The sequence below is a fragment of the Phallusia mammillata genome, chromosome 2 (genome assembly GCF_965637545.1).
Source record: "Phallusia mammillata chromosome 2, kaPhaMamm4.hap1.1, whole genome shotgun sequence".
Lineage (NCBI taxonomy): Eukaryota > Metazoa > Chordata > Ascidiacea > Phlebobranchia > Ascidiidae > Phallusia > Phallusia mammillata.
Window position 1 is genome coordinate 3,437,082 of NC_137253.1, and position 11,831 is coordinate 3,448,912.

The 11,831-nt window shown below is 36.9% G+C and overlaps 1 long non-coding RNA gene and 1 pseudogene across 1 annotated transcript; both read right to left on the reverse strand.

The window, feature by feature from the left end:
• Positions 1-7,790: 7,790 nt before the first annotated feature.
• On the reverse strand, positions 7,791-8,822 carry LOC145215105 (uncharacterized; annotated as a pseudogene).
• A 200-nt stretch (positions 8,823-9,022) lies between these two features.
• On the reverse strand, positions 9,023-11,630 carry LOC145215106 (uncharacterized). The gene is made up of 5 exons (XR_013857206.1): positions 11,447-11,630; positions 11,066-11,246; positions 10,849-10,986; positions 10,218-10,409; positions 9,023-9,339 (listed from the first exon to the last, which is right to left on the reverse strand). It is a non-coding gene; the product is annotated as an uncharacterized LOC145215106 (long non-coding RNA).
• Positions 11,631-11,831: the final 201 nt, after the last annotated feature.

Here is an 11,831-nt window from a genome sequence, read left to right on the forward strand (position 1 = left end):
TTGCAGGTTTGACATTTATTTTTTTTAATTAACAAAAAACTCAAAAAGCATTTGTTAAAGTGATGAGGCTTCGAAGTGAAAATAAAAAAACTCCAGATGCACTGGGTTACAATTGTATTTATATTAGTTTTCAAAACTTCTGATGTATTCTGAACCCAGTATGGATAGTATGGCAGCTGCACACCCGCGACTATTATTTTCAAGTTTGATTGCACACTTGAGACTTTATTTAGGTTTGCGACACCTGGTGTGTTTGTTCTCTTTCAAAAAAATTCGCCTTCGAAATTTTCGTTTTACATTAGTTAACCAGTGGCGCAATTGCATTCGAAGGCTATTTTGGGATTTTATTAAATATTTGTAAATCGGTTAGCTTTTTTTTGATGAGGTGCACACTTAAGTGGTTCATGCACCCCTTAAAATTTGGTTGTGCACACTTGCACACCTTAAAATTTCGTCGTGCACACCCGAGATCTCAGTGAAATGTGCCATAAAATCCAATGTGGTTCTGAACTTTTCCATTAGGACCACCGTTCAGGATTAAGATGATTTTTAGTTAATATCACGAAACAACAAACCTTTATAAGTTGCATCGGACCTAACACAACCATCTGTGCAGTTTCACAAACCACAAGTAAACTGCACAAGTAAACTGCAACTCCATGTTGATTGTCAGAAGCTCGGATATAATCACATTTGTCATCAATCTCAACCATGGATCCTGAAAAAGTAAATTTAGGATTAATCGCACAAGGTCAGAGGTCATCACACTTTTTTACTGCGGGCCGGATATGTTTAAAAATGATTCGCACGGGCCACATGGTTTTTACCCCTTTCACAATTTAGCTTGCAAGGCGATTGTTATAGAGGCACTAAGATATAGTCTTTCTCCAATCCAATTTAAAATCTAGTGAAGCGACTGTTAGACTAGTTAGTCTCATCTTACAAGCAATGCTTGCATATTACATCACAACTGAAACAAAATTGTTTGCACACAATTAACACTTTTGGTCTTGTCTGTGATTTAACAGACTGGCTTTGGATCAATCCTGGGTGTTGTGATCCTATAATCCAGGGGTGGACAACATACGGCCCGCGGGCCGGATCCGGCCCGCGACGGGATTTTGAGCGGCCCGCGGACAGTTTCCGGTCTTACATGATAATTTGGCCCGCGGCTACAGTCTGCCGCAATCCCCCATTACTTGCTTACTACGTCAAATTACAGTTGTAACGCTCCCCAATAGCAAAAAAATTTCCCGCCATTGTTACCATTGCACCATACGTCCATTGTTACGACATAACTACCAACCTTGTGTGTGTCCTACTTTAACGGTTTTCTTTGTTTCCACACGTATAGATTATTTTTTGATTAGTTCCAGGGCAGCGGTTTTCAAACAAGACCCATGTGGTCCCATAGTGGTACATAAAGCGATTTCCATAGTTAGGACTACCAAAAACTCCAGGTTCAGCAATTTCTAGGTTAAATAAATCCTGAATGTTGTAGTGAAGATGAAAATGTAGTGAGGAATTTTAATTAGCTGAGTCCGTAAGTCCTACAAACTACGGGGAAATAGCAAAACGACCATTCTATAAGTCAAAAAGTTTGAACATCACTGCCCTTGGCCTGGAAAAAAGTCTATATGCGGCCTACAGGAGTGTCGATAAATCGTTTGGTAGCCTCTATAAACAAAAAGGTTCCCCACCCCTGGTTTATGTGGTCAAAAATCCGTTTCAAATCACGGGATAAATACGCGATTAATGTATCGATTCAGGAATCCGGCCCGCCAAGTACTTCATTTTCCCATATCTGGCCCGCCGACTGGAGAAGTTGCCCGCCCCTGCATAATCCTATAAAACTAGGTAATATCAGTTCTACATATCGTGACAGGAAAACTTTCGCAAGAAGTAGATTACTTTGTAATATTACAAAGGTATCAATACCATAAGGCAAACTCAAAAATATAATCGCAAGGCAGAGGAAATGACCACACTGCCCGCGGGCAGTAGTTTGGTGGCCCCTGCAAGAGGTGTACAAGAAAGTAAAAGGATAAATATCTAGCGAGCAAAAAAATAATTTCTATAAACATGGTTAGAAGTGAGTGTGAGTGAGTTTTTAATAAAATTTTATCATACAAACACAAGTAATTAAATAATTAAAGGGTCGCAAACCTTTAAAGCTAGAAAATACATTTCTTAAATGAATCAATATGCTTGTCTTAAATGGAAAGGTATTTTGTTTAGTACTTGGAGGTGTAAATGTGTGGGGATACCTTATTGTATTGATATTTGCTTGAGATCATTCCTTGCGTTTCAATTTGTTTTTGTCGCTGTGGATCAAGAGCTTCATCTGCATCAATCAAAATCAAATATTAAGATAATCAACTCCACCTCTACGCAATGCTTTAGTAACAAGCAAATTTTAACACTTTATAATTTTTATTTTAACAATGGTATAAACTATAAGGTACAACAAGCAAGAAAAATTAGGTAAATGTGTGGTATACTTTTAAACACAGATACACTGGTCTATTTGCAGATATTTTATCATGTTTTGTGTGTCAGTTCATACACAACCCCTATGTAAATACCTGCTACTTACAACTTAGTTTTGTGTCGTTCTGTTAATTACTTTTAAATTCTGTATAGATGACAGACGACTATTTTTCACCATTTTCTTAAGGTGGTTGTAACCACTGATTTTAGAAACCTCCAGTTTATATCATTTTCAGTAAATCTCTATTTAAAAAATATATTTTAGACAAAGCCACGGTGACCAGAAAAATAACGCACCCAGAAAAAAACTAAACTTCTAATCTTTGTATGCACTTAAAGTATGACGTCACAATCATACAGTAAAAACTTGTGACATCACAACACAACTACCCAATCAGACCGAAAATCTTACCTTACTGGATTTTAAAATCATATTACGGTCAGTTGTAGCTTCGTTTGTGGACTGACAGTTCCTGAAAACATGTTTTTCATGCATTTCATTCCATGACCAACAAAAAATTAAAACCCACTGCAGTTTCTTTTCAGATTACGTGATACCACTGATGCATAACATTACTTACGAAATTCCTGATGCGTAACGATGTTTTTAGTGCACTTATGTGCGACTTGTTAGTGTTATTATATTTTAGAATTCGCTGTGTAAGACCATCTTACATCCACAACCTTCTGCTGTGTTTAGCCACCAGACCAGTGGTTGTTTAAGTGTGGAACACAAACGATGTTTATGTGGCACGCAATCTTGTGATGTAGCACACAAGCTTAGTATAAAAATATTGAAAAATCAAATCATTTAAAAAAAAATCGTGTAATTAGTTTAAACTCGTTAAAAATATGAACCTGCGCATTCTAGCCACAACGATTAGACTCGCATTGAAGGCGTTTATGATACAACAAACAGTACTATCTCACGATGTTAGTTGTTGTTGTGGAGAATACTTTTTGGGAATGGATACGCGAATACAGGACAAATCTCCTAGTGGAATGCGAGTAGAAAACGTTGGAGTAACAGACGTTTGGCTTTTCGCTTGGCCATTTTCCAAAAGCAACAATTCATAAGCGTTACTATCAGTCAGAACTTGGTCCCATCAGGGCCATAACTCATTTTAATAAAGCCTTTGATATCACAGCCCATAACGCGTTCTACAGTGGCTGGCCCGACGAGACATTTATGGGCTTCGTGACGTTGTACACGGCGCAACGTACAAGCTTTCAATGTTTGGCGGCACACCCGAACCAAAAATGCGAGTAAAAATTTTTGAAAGACTAAAAAAGCATTTAGCCGGGGGTCTTAAACTTTTGAGGGCCAAAAACATTTTTTACGTTAGTGAATGGCCGCAATATTGGAACGTTTTTGTAAAAGTAATATGATCAAAAATATTATGTGCTTAAAAATGTTGTGCGTTTATGCCATTTCGTGTACATAAAACATTTGTAATGCAATAAACAAGAAACAGATATACAGTGTAGCAAACGAAAAATACAAGCAATAAACTACTGTGTGTGAAAACAATGGCATACAATAACGAAACAATTACAAAATGTGACGCAACAATTCGAATTGCTGATTTTCAACAGGAGTGACCAACTTATTTCCATCATACGATTAAATGCCGCATTTATTTCTAGACATTACTAATAAAGAACAATTGATTCATAAAAGCTTTAAGACCGGTGGTCTGACGGGGTATTCCACCTGAGGTAAACACCTAAAATTTAAAAGTTAGTTCGCGGGCCGCACAAAAGCCCTCTTAGGGCCACACCGGGTCGCGTGTTTTGAGACCCCTGCATTAAGCCAATAGAAACTATATTATTACGTGATAAAACATGAATATGCAGTGAGTAGTGTAGCTTTAATTTGGTGGTGTGAACAGTATCATTTGCTATATTGATAAAATACACAAAAACAAATTGAAAACAAAAAGTTACAAAAAAAGGTTTTGCGGTGGCACACCCAGCATCATCTTGCGGCACTCTGCACTAGAACATACAAAGAGAAAGAAAATACTTAACCTGCTGTACGAACCCGCACAAGTCTACGAATGGTGACTGCATTAGGGCTTAGTATCTGTACATGTGCCGATTTTTCGTTTAAAATTTTGTTGTACTCGAAACCAATAATCTTGTTTATTAGTTCTTTACCTTTTCACTTGAATGGTGAGTTAAGTTTATTTCCCTTGGTGAAAAAAAAAACATAGCGACACAATAGTAGCACAAAACTAACAATCGTCAAGCCGGAAATAGCTGCGCAACGTTGAAATGTTATGGAGCGCAAAACAGTTTGGTGATTCATGATAAAATGCGCTGCAGCTTCACCGTATTGTAACGCGTTGTGACGGGAGCTCACAAGAAAGTGAGTGTGGCGCGCAGTGCGTATAACTGGCCTGGGAAAGCGTTGGTGGGACCAGTCAAGGAGTCCCTACAACATAACCACCCGTGTTAGGGAAAGAGGATGGGGTTTCGACAGAAAAAGTAACCACCAGGGGCGGCTCGTGCGAGGGGGCTGCGGAGCTGCAGCACCCCCAGTATTTTTACTTGACATTCCTATTCCAAGTTGTTATACAAAACAAACTTTACATATAGTTTTTATGTTTGATCAATGTATACTAAGAATAACTTTTATGGCATTATTCGGCATTTTATTAAAATAAAATTAATAAAAAATTTGTATTATTTAAAAAAAAATTTTTTGAAAAAATAATAATTATAATAAGATATCTATGGCGGAGCTGCAGCTCCAGTTTCGTGACGTTTCATGACGTTTTCAGTTGTGCGCATGTGCACTTGCAAAAGCTACATGCCGGGCGAAATAGGCGAGAGGGGGCTGTGGCTCGCGCAGCCCCTCCCGTGACGTAGTGCTAGTTGTGTTGTCCGCTTCGCGTCAGTGAGCTCCAAAGCCAAACCCGCGTGCTGTGTTTTTAAGTTCGACAGTAAGTGCAGTTTTATTTTTCTATCATTAAATTTGTTGTTTGACTGTTAGTCGTGACTTTTTAACATGACTGTAAGTGGGTTTCAGTTTTTACAGTTATCATTGAATTAAATAAGTGTATCTAACACCTTGAAAAAGAAAAAAAGGTCATCTAACACCTTCAAAAGTCACAATTAACCTTTATAATAAATAACTGAATTAAAAAGAGTTATGAAAGTATGGGACAAAACATTTGCTACTCCACTGTCATGCAGGAATAAGCAACAACAAGAAATACTTAGTTTTAGTTCCTAATGCTACCAAACAATAATTAAATTTTTGACTGTGAACTTAAATGCCTCACTGAAATTCAGGCAATATTAAATGCAGAACAAACAACTGCAAGCAACAGGAATTTTGAAATGAAGACAAAAAAGAGTGAAGACAATTTAAAGTGTGGATTTCTTAACACACCATATGGACAGTATTTGCAACCAAGTGCTATCATGTGTATTGATATAATGGACATGTACTGTTTGTCTAAACCAGCGGTTCCCAAACTGGGGTCCGCGGTCCTTTAGGGGTCCGTGAGGCAATTTTGGGGGGTCCGCGAAGCGGTTAAAGTAATTCTATAATCTTATTTGGCGTCAGTTTGTGCCACTATATAAGATTAAATCAAAGTAGAATTGGGAATCGAATGTCTCCATTGCTAAACAATTGCCTTTATTGAATGACAACTATCAAAAATGCAATTGTTCGCGCACAGTCGTAATGTTTTTTGTCCTGTTTGTGACGTCTTTGGATGATTGTTATGCCCAATTTTGCATAACTAGCTAAAATCCTGCAATCAACTTTCGTGTTTATGAAATACACATTGAGGCTTAGGACCGCGAGTCCTCGAAATAATGGCAAAGGGATCGTTTTGAAAAAAATATGAAAAAGTTTGGGAACCACTGGTCTAAACAGTAGCTGCTAAATTGCTTCACAGGAAGTATTTCTTAAGAATGATTATTCTACAGACAAGATAGTAGTGACACCAAGCACATCCTATTGTTGACAAAGAACAGCTAGCTACTCCAAATGTTTCTGTAGATCTGATGTTCATGATTACTTTGAAAATAATTAATTTAGAGATGATGTTTTGACAAGTTAAACTACTAGGATGAAAAATCCTTTTTGCTGTTTCCATGATTTTCCTTCAAAGGCAAAACAGTTCTTTTTAACACTGACAAAAAAGACCAGTTTTGCTGAGGAACACCAATATGTCCAAAAGACTTGCAGTGCTAGTACTAAATAGAAAAACAGTTTCTTAGTTATCATGTGGGATTAAGGAAGAAGCTATCAATTATCATGCCCAAACTATAACTTCATGATTCATTTTGGTTGGAAAAAGGAAGCACCAGATTTAATAGTATGGTTTAAATTTAAGTGGGAGTGTTGTAAATTTTAAAGCTTGAAGGCGGTTTGAACTTAAAAAAGGAATTAAAAGCTATTTGCCAGCAAGCAGCAATTATTGCAGTTAAGAAACTAAAATACAATTAATAGTCTGTACACAAAAATTCAAGAAAGATGTTTAAATGAACAAGTTCTGAAACCAATGTAATGTGGTTGTTAAATTTGTTAGTTATGATACCAATAAAAAGCTGTATGGCTATTTTTTTTGTGTGACAATAATCTGTGAAGTGTCATAGTGACTGTGACTAAATTTACTTAAATGAAACATGACAATTTTTGTTGTCGAACTGAAATTCCTGTTGTGTTTTACCGTATTTACAGCCGCTTCGTTTCGAAGCTGTGTCACGTATGTTTTTGTTTTTCACATTATTACTGAACGTTATTGTGTTTAGCCCATCGCTGTGCAAGTAAACAAAATACACAAATGATGCCGTCTTCTGTTTACACTCGTGTACATTATTGCGTCACAATAAAATTACGTCACAATGGGCAGCACCCCCACAAATTTTAGGCACGAGCCGCCACTGGTAACCACTATAAGAAATCTTGCTGGATAGTTTCAAGCGCCGGAAAGAAGAACACAAAACAAATCTGTAGTCTGCATTAATAGATAACTTTTGACATACATGCAGATTGTATTGTTGATAAAGTTGTTGAGGGCGTTGATAAGGTTATTTATAGTAAATTAGGATACTAGTTGAAACACGAATTCGGAAGAGCTACTAGCACTGAAATTTGGCTGGCGCCCGTTCTGGGAATTTCTGGTAAGTGGCGCAACGGGGCATAGGCGTTTATGGTGCTGACTCAGCAATTTGGGTTTATATTAAGAATGATTGCTGAGTCAGCACCATAAACGTCTATGCTCTGTTGCGCCACCTACCAAACCTGGGCGTAAGCCGATTTCCAGTGTTCCAGCAGTTCTACCAATGAATTAAACCAAAAAAAACAAACAAAAACGCATGAACATTACATAAAAAAATTAAAACAATGTACAAGACTACACCACTCTAGGAAATGCTGTTTTTATTAAAAAAAGTAAGAGAATAAATAAGAACACTGCAAGCTTGTGGGTGAGAGTTGTTTAACTTGAACAAAACTGTACAAAAGGTGATAATCGTAAAACATAAAGACTTGTGTTACAGCGCAGTGCCATACCAGAGTCAGCAAACGGTGCAAAAATACAACGTGCAATTAATGCGGCAACAGGCAAATATAAACGCCTTATTATTTGTTTCGTGATGGAAATAATATCATTTGTGTATGTGAGCATGCCAAAAAGTGCAAGCGAAGGTGCAGAAAAATGGTTCTTAAAACTCGTGCAAACAAAACGAAGTGACGTTGTGATAAAGTTTGCATCTCTAAGTTGGTCGGGGATGTCATTCCAATCTTTTGAACCAAAGTATTTCATTGGTAGCCGACTGACACAAAGGCTATAATAAGGTTTAAAGTAGTTTGATTTGGCACGTGTGGTAAAATTAGCACAGAAGAATAAAGCAGAAAGATAAAGTGTTTACAAGCATCATTAATTTTTATTGTGCGGTGTTGGGGAAATATAATGTGGATATACAAGCATTTACATTATAGCCGGAAAACCACAACAGTAAGAATTACAGGGTTGTGAAGAAATTTCTTCCTGCGATTGCAAGCACAATATCACACATTATAACTCTGGTGCACCACCTAGCGGAATAAAATGTCAGGGTATGAGTATTTTTGAAAAACGCAGGACTAAGAGGTGACGTATGGTGAATATAAGAACGGTGCTTTGAAACAAGGTTGGTTATCCCACGATATACAACCCAGGAAAAAAGTAACTCGTGAACATCCAGAAAAAATCCCACACTTCAAACAAGTTCTTTGGAAACTTTGAGTTGGCATCTTTTGCCAGTTTAAAATATCATTTAATTATAAACATAACTGCCAAGGTAGTGGTGTATATAAAATACATCGTGTAGATGTGTATTCTATATACACCACTACCTTGGCAGTTATGTTTATAATTAAACTAAGTCCGTGTATAGTGTTCCTAAATTTTCATTCATGTCACATATTCATCGATTTTGGGCATGAGTTTCAGCCCGTACAAATGGTCAGGTAATAAAAATCCAATAGTTCGAAATCCCTGGGGAAACGCTTGTTTAAATTTATACATGATGTGCATGTTTACTTTATGGTCGAGGCAAACAAGTTAATTATGTGACGCATTGTTTACTGGCGAATCTGAAACAACAAACATCTGATGGAAGGCGATTCCGTCTCTGTGAAGATGGACACGCTGGATGAAGCAGTCGTGCCAAACTCACTCACAGCGTGAGACAGAATGTCAGCGACCACTGAGTTGATTGTCGTGTTGACGAAAATTCCTTGCGGTCCCGGAGTCAGATCTGCACTGAAATAAACACTGACCCAACTGTCGTTGTAAGACGTCCCACGTCCCAGACGGGATATTTTGTGCTTGTTACCTGACGCTAAAGAGAAAAATGTGAACTTTGTTAAGTCATATCTATGAACCATGAGGTGATGCGTCAATTTTCAAATCGTTGTGCGTTCAAACCGGGAACAACTTGCCGCTTGGTGGAGTAATGCGCGGTGAGTTGCAAAAAGGAAGGATTTTTTTACTTAGCGACGTCAATCCGAGGAACTTTTACAATGAAGGTCAATTGTTTGTGACCGTAATGAACGTAAACGTTAATTGGTTGTGATCTTAAGGCGGTTAAGGTTGGTCGTTCGAGACAATATGTTATCACAGGGGTGTCCAACATAGGACATGCGACGTATTTAAAAAATGGCACGCAGTCAAATTTTCACAATTACGACAATCGACATTCAATTCTGACCTACATTTTGTTTTGTAAAGCATAAAGAGGTCACTATACTTTTTCCAGAGCGGGCCGTATAAATTTGGTAGTGACGCGCGAGTGCTTAATAGCTTACAAAACCTTAGAGATCGCCAAAAGCTTGTAGTTATTCTGCCGTCTTGTTTGAGTCAGATGGCGCGAATCGTAAATTGCAAAATAGTATGAAATATATACGAGCCACTTCTACCGAACAATGCTTCTTTATTCAGTTACAGGTAACGAATTACAAATGTTATCGCACTTTCTCTGTGTTGCAACAAATGCCGTTCATTCTGCGAAACTATGTGAATGCAATCGTACCTGTACTTTGCATGGAGTGCGGCAATACTTTAAACACAGAAATTGGCACAGCAGTGTGTACGAGTTGGACACCCCATAGATTATCAGGTTTAAATAGTGGCGTAAAAATGACAAGTTTTATTGTATTCGTAAAATACACACTTGTGATACGCCTGACGTTTTCCAGTTTATCTACCAATGTGACGTACCTTCATGGGTGGTAAATTGTAGTCTTTAGTGGCAAGTCGTGGCGCGTTAACAAAACCGCAAGTGGGCGCTATTGATTCACAAATTAGTCTCAGTAGGAGATTTCCCGTTGACTGTTCGCTGAAAAATTTGCCATTGGTCAAGTGCCGTTTCACTTACATGATTCCTTTTACCAGTTGTATAGGAAGGTGGGACTGTAAGGTAAATGACATCACAACATAAGTTGTCAAGTAAACACATAAAGTTCCACCAATTAAACTGTTTATGGTATTCCATGCACCTACTGAGAATTAAAATAGACACAGAATTAAGTCAAAAAAAAAAAAAATCAAATTAAAGTCAGAATGAAAGCCCTCATAGACTATTATGTTCCAGAATGTAATCAATAAACAAGAGGTAGACAAAACGGTCATAGTTAAACATCAGTGACACAAATCAACATCACAGCAACTAATTATGTAGTTTCAATTTAAGGTCATTGCAAACACAAATTTGGTAAAATGACAAAAACATAAACTGCAGTATCTATAAAAAAACATGACATATGCAGTATTGTCGTTGGAAGTGTTAAGTGAATATTGCTTACAATCTATATTTTTGCACAAGTCGAAGTGAAAAAAATAAATTACAAACCTGCAATCAGTCATGATGACTTTTTAATTCCAATCAATTCTTGCAAATCAGTGATTATTATCGCAACAGCATATCCACTCTGGTCATCAGCAGTCAAACTTTTTTGTGAAGTTAGCAGCCCAGCTCTCCAGTCTGATACTAGAAGTTAACAGTTTTAAACATACGTTACCAAAGTAACACACGTATCAATGCAAAAACAACAACAACATACACTTACTTTCGATATCTGTAAAAATTTCATGTATAAATATGTATCCAAAAGTGTCACTTTGGAACCTTGTTCCTATACCATGATAATACATTTGGCCAATTCACGCTTTTGTTTTTTAGTGAGTGATACTTGTCATGTGATCAATTGATCTGGACTGTTACATCACTGAATGGGAATGTTGTTGGTGCTGTTTAGGAGAAGAAATATTACATTGAGTAGACATATTTTAAATATTCAACTTTCCATGATCTCAAATCAATGCAGAAAACTTTTAGCAGAATCAAACTAATTAAACCAATATATAAGTGTCACTCAGAAAGAATAAGCTTATTACAAGATAAAAAGAAATGTACAATATCAGCATAAAATAACTATTAAAGAACAAACCTTGGCTAGAATTCCTGGAAATAGGAAATAAAGATTTGAACAATTTAAATCTTCTTTTTTTGCAGAAACTTGAAAAGGTACGGAAACAACAGCAAGGTTTTGTTTGGACAAAATGCAGATGACATTAATTAATGAAAGTGCTTATATACACTTACATAATATTTTACATTTCTTCATGTTGTTACAACCTAAAAATAAACAGTTTACATTTTCTTTCATAAATCGGGTTTATCAACACAAGCAATAAAACCAGACTAAACAACACAGCTGAACAAACCAAGTTGTAGGGAGAATTGCAGTTAAAAAAATTAAATGCATGGATTTGATTAAGCTACTAAATGCCTGTGATTTTTGGAAACTTTGTGTGCACTTTAAGTATGACATC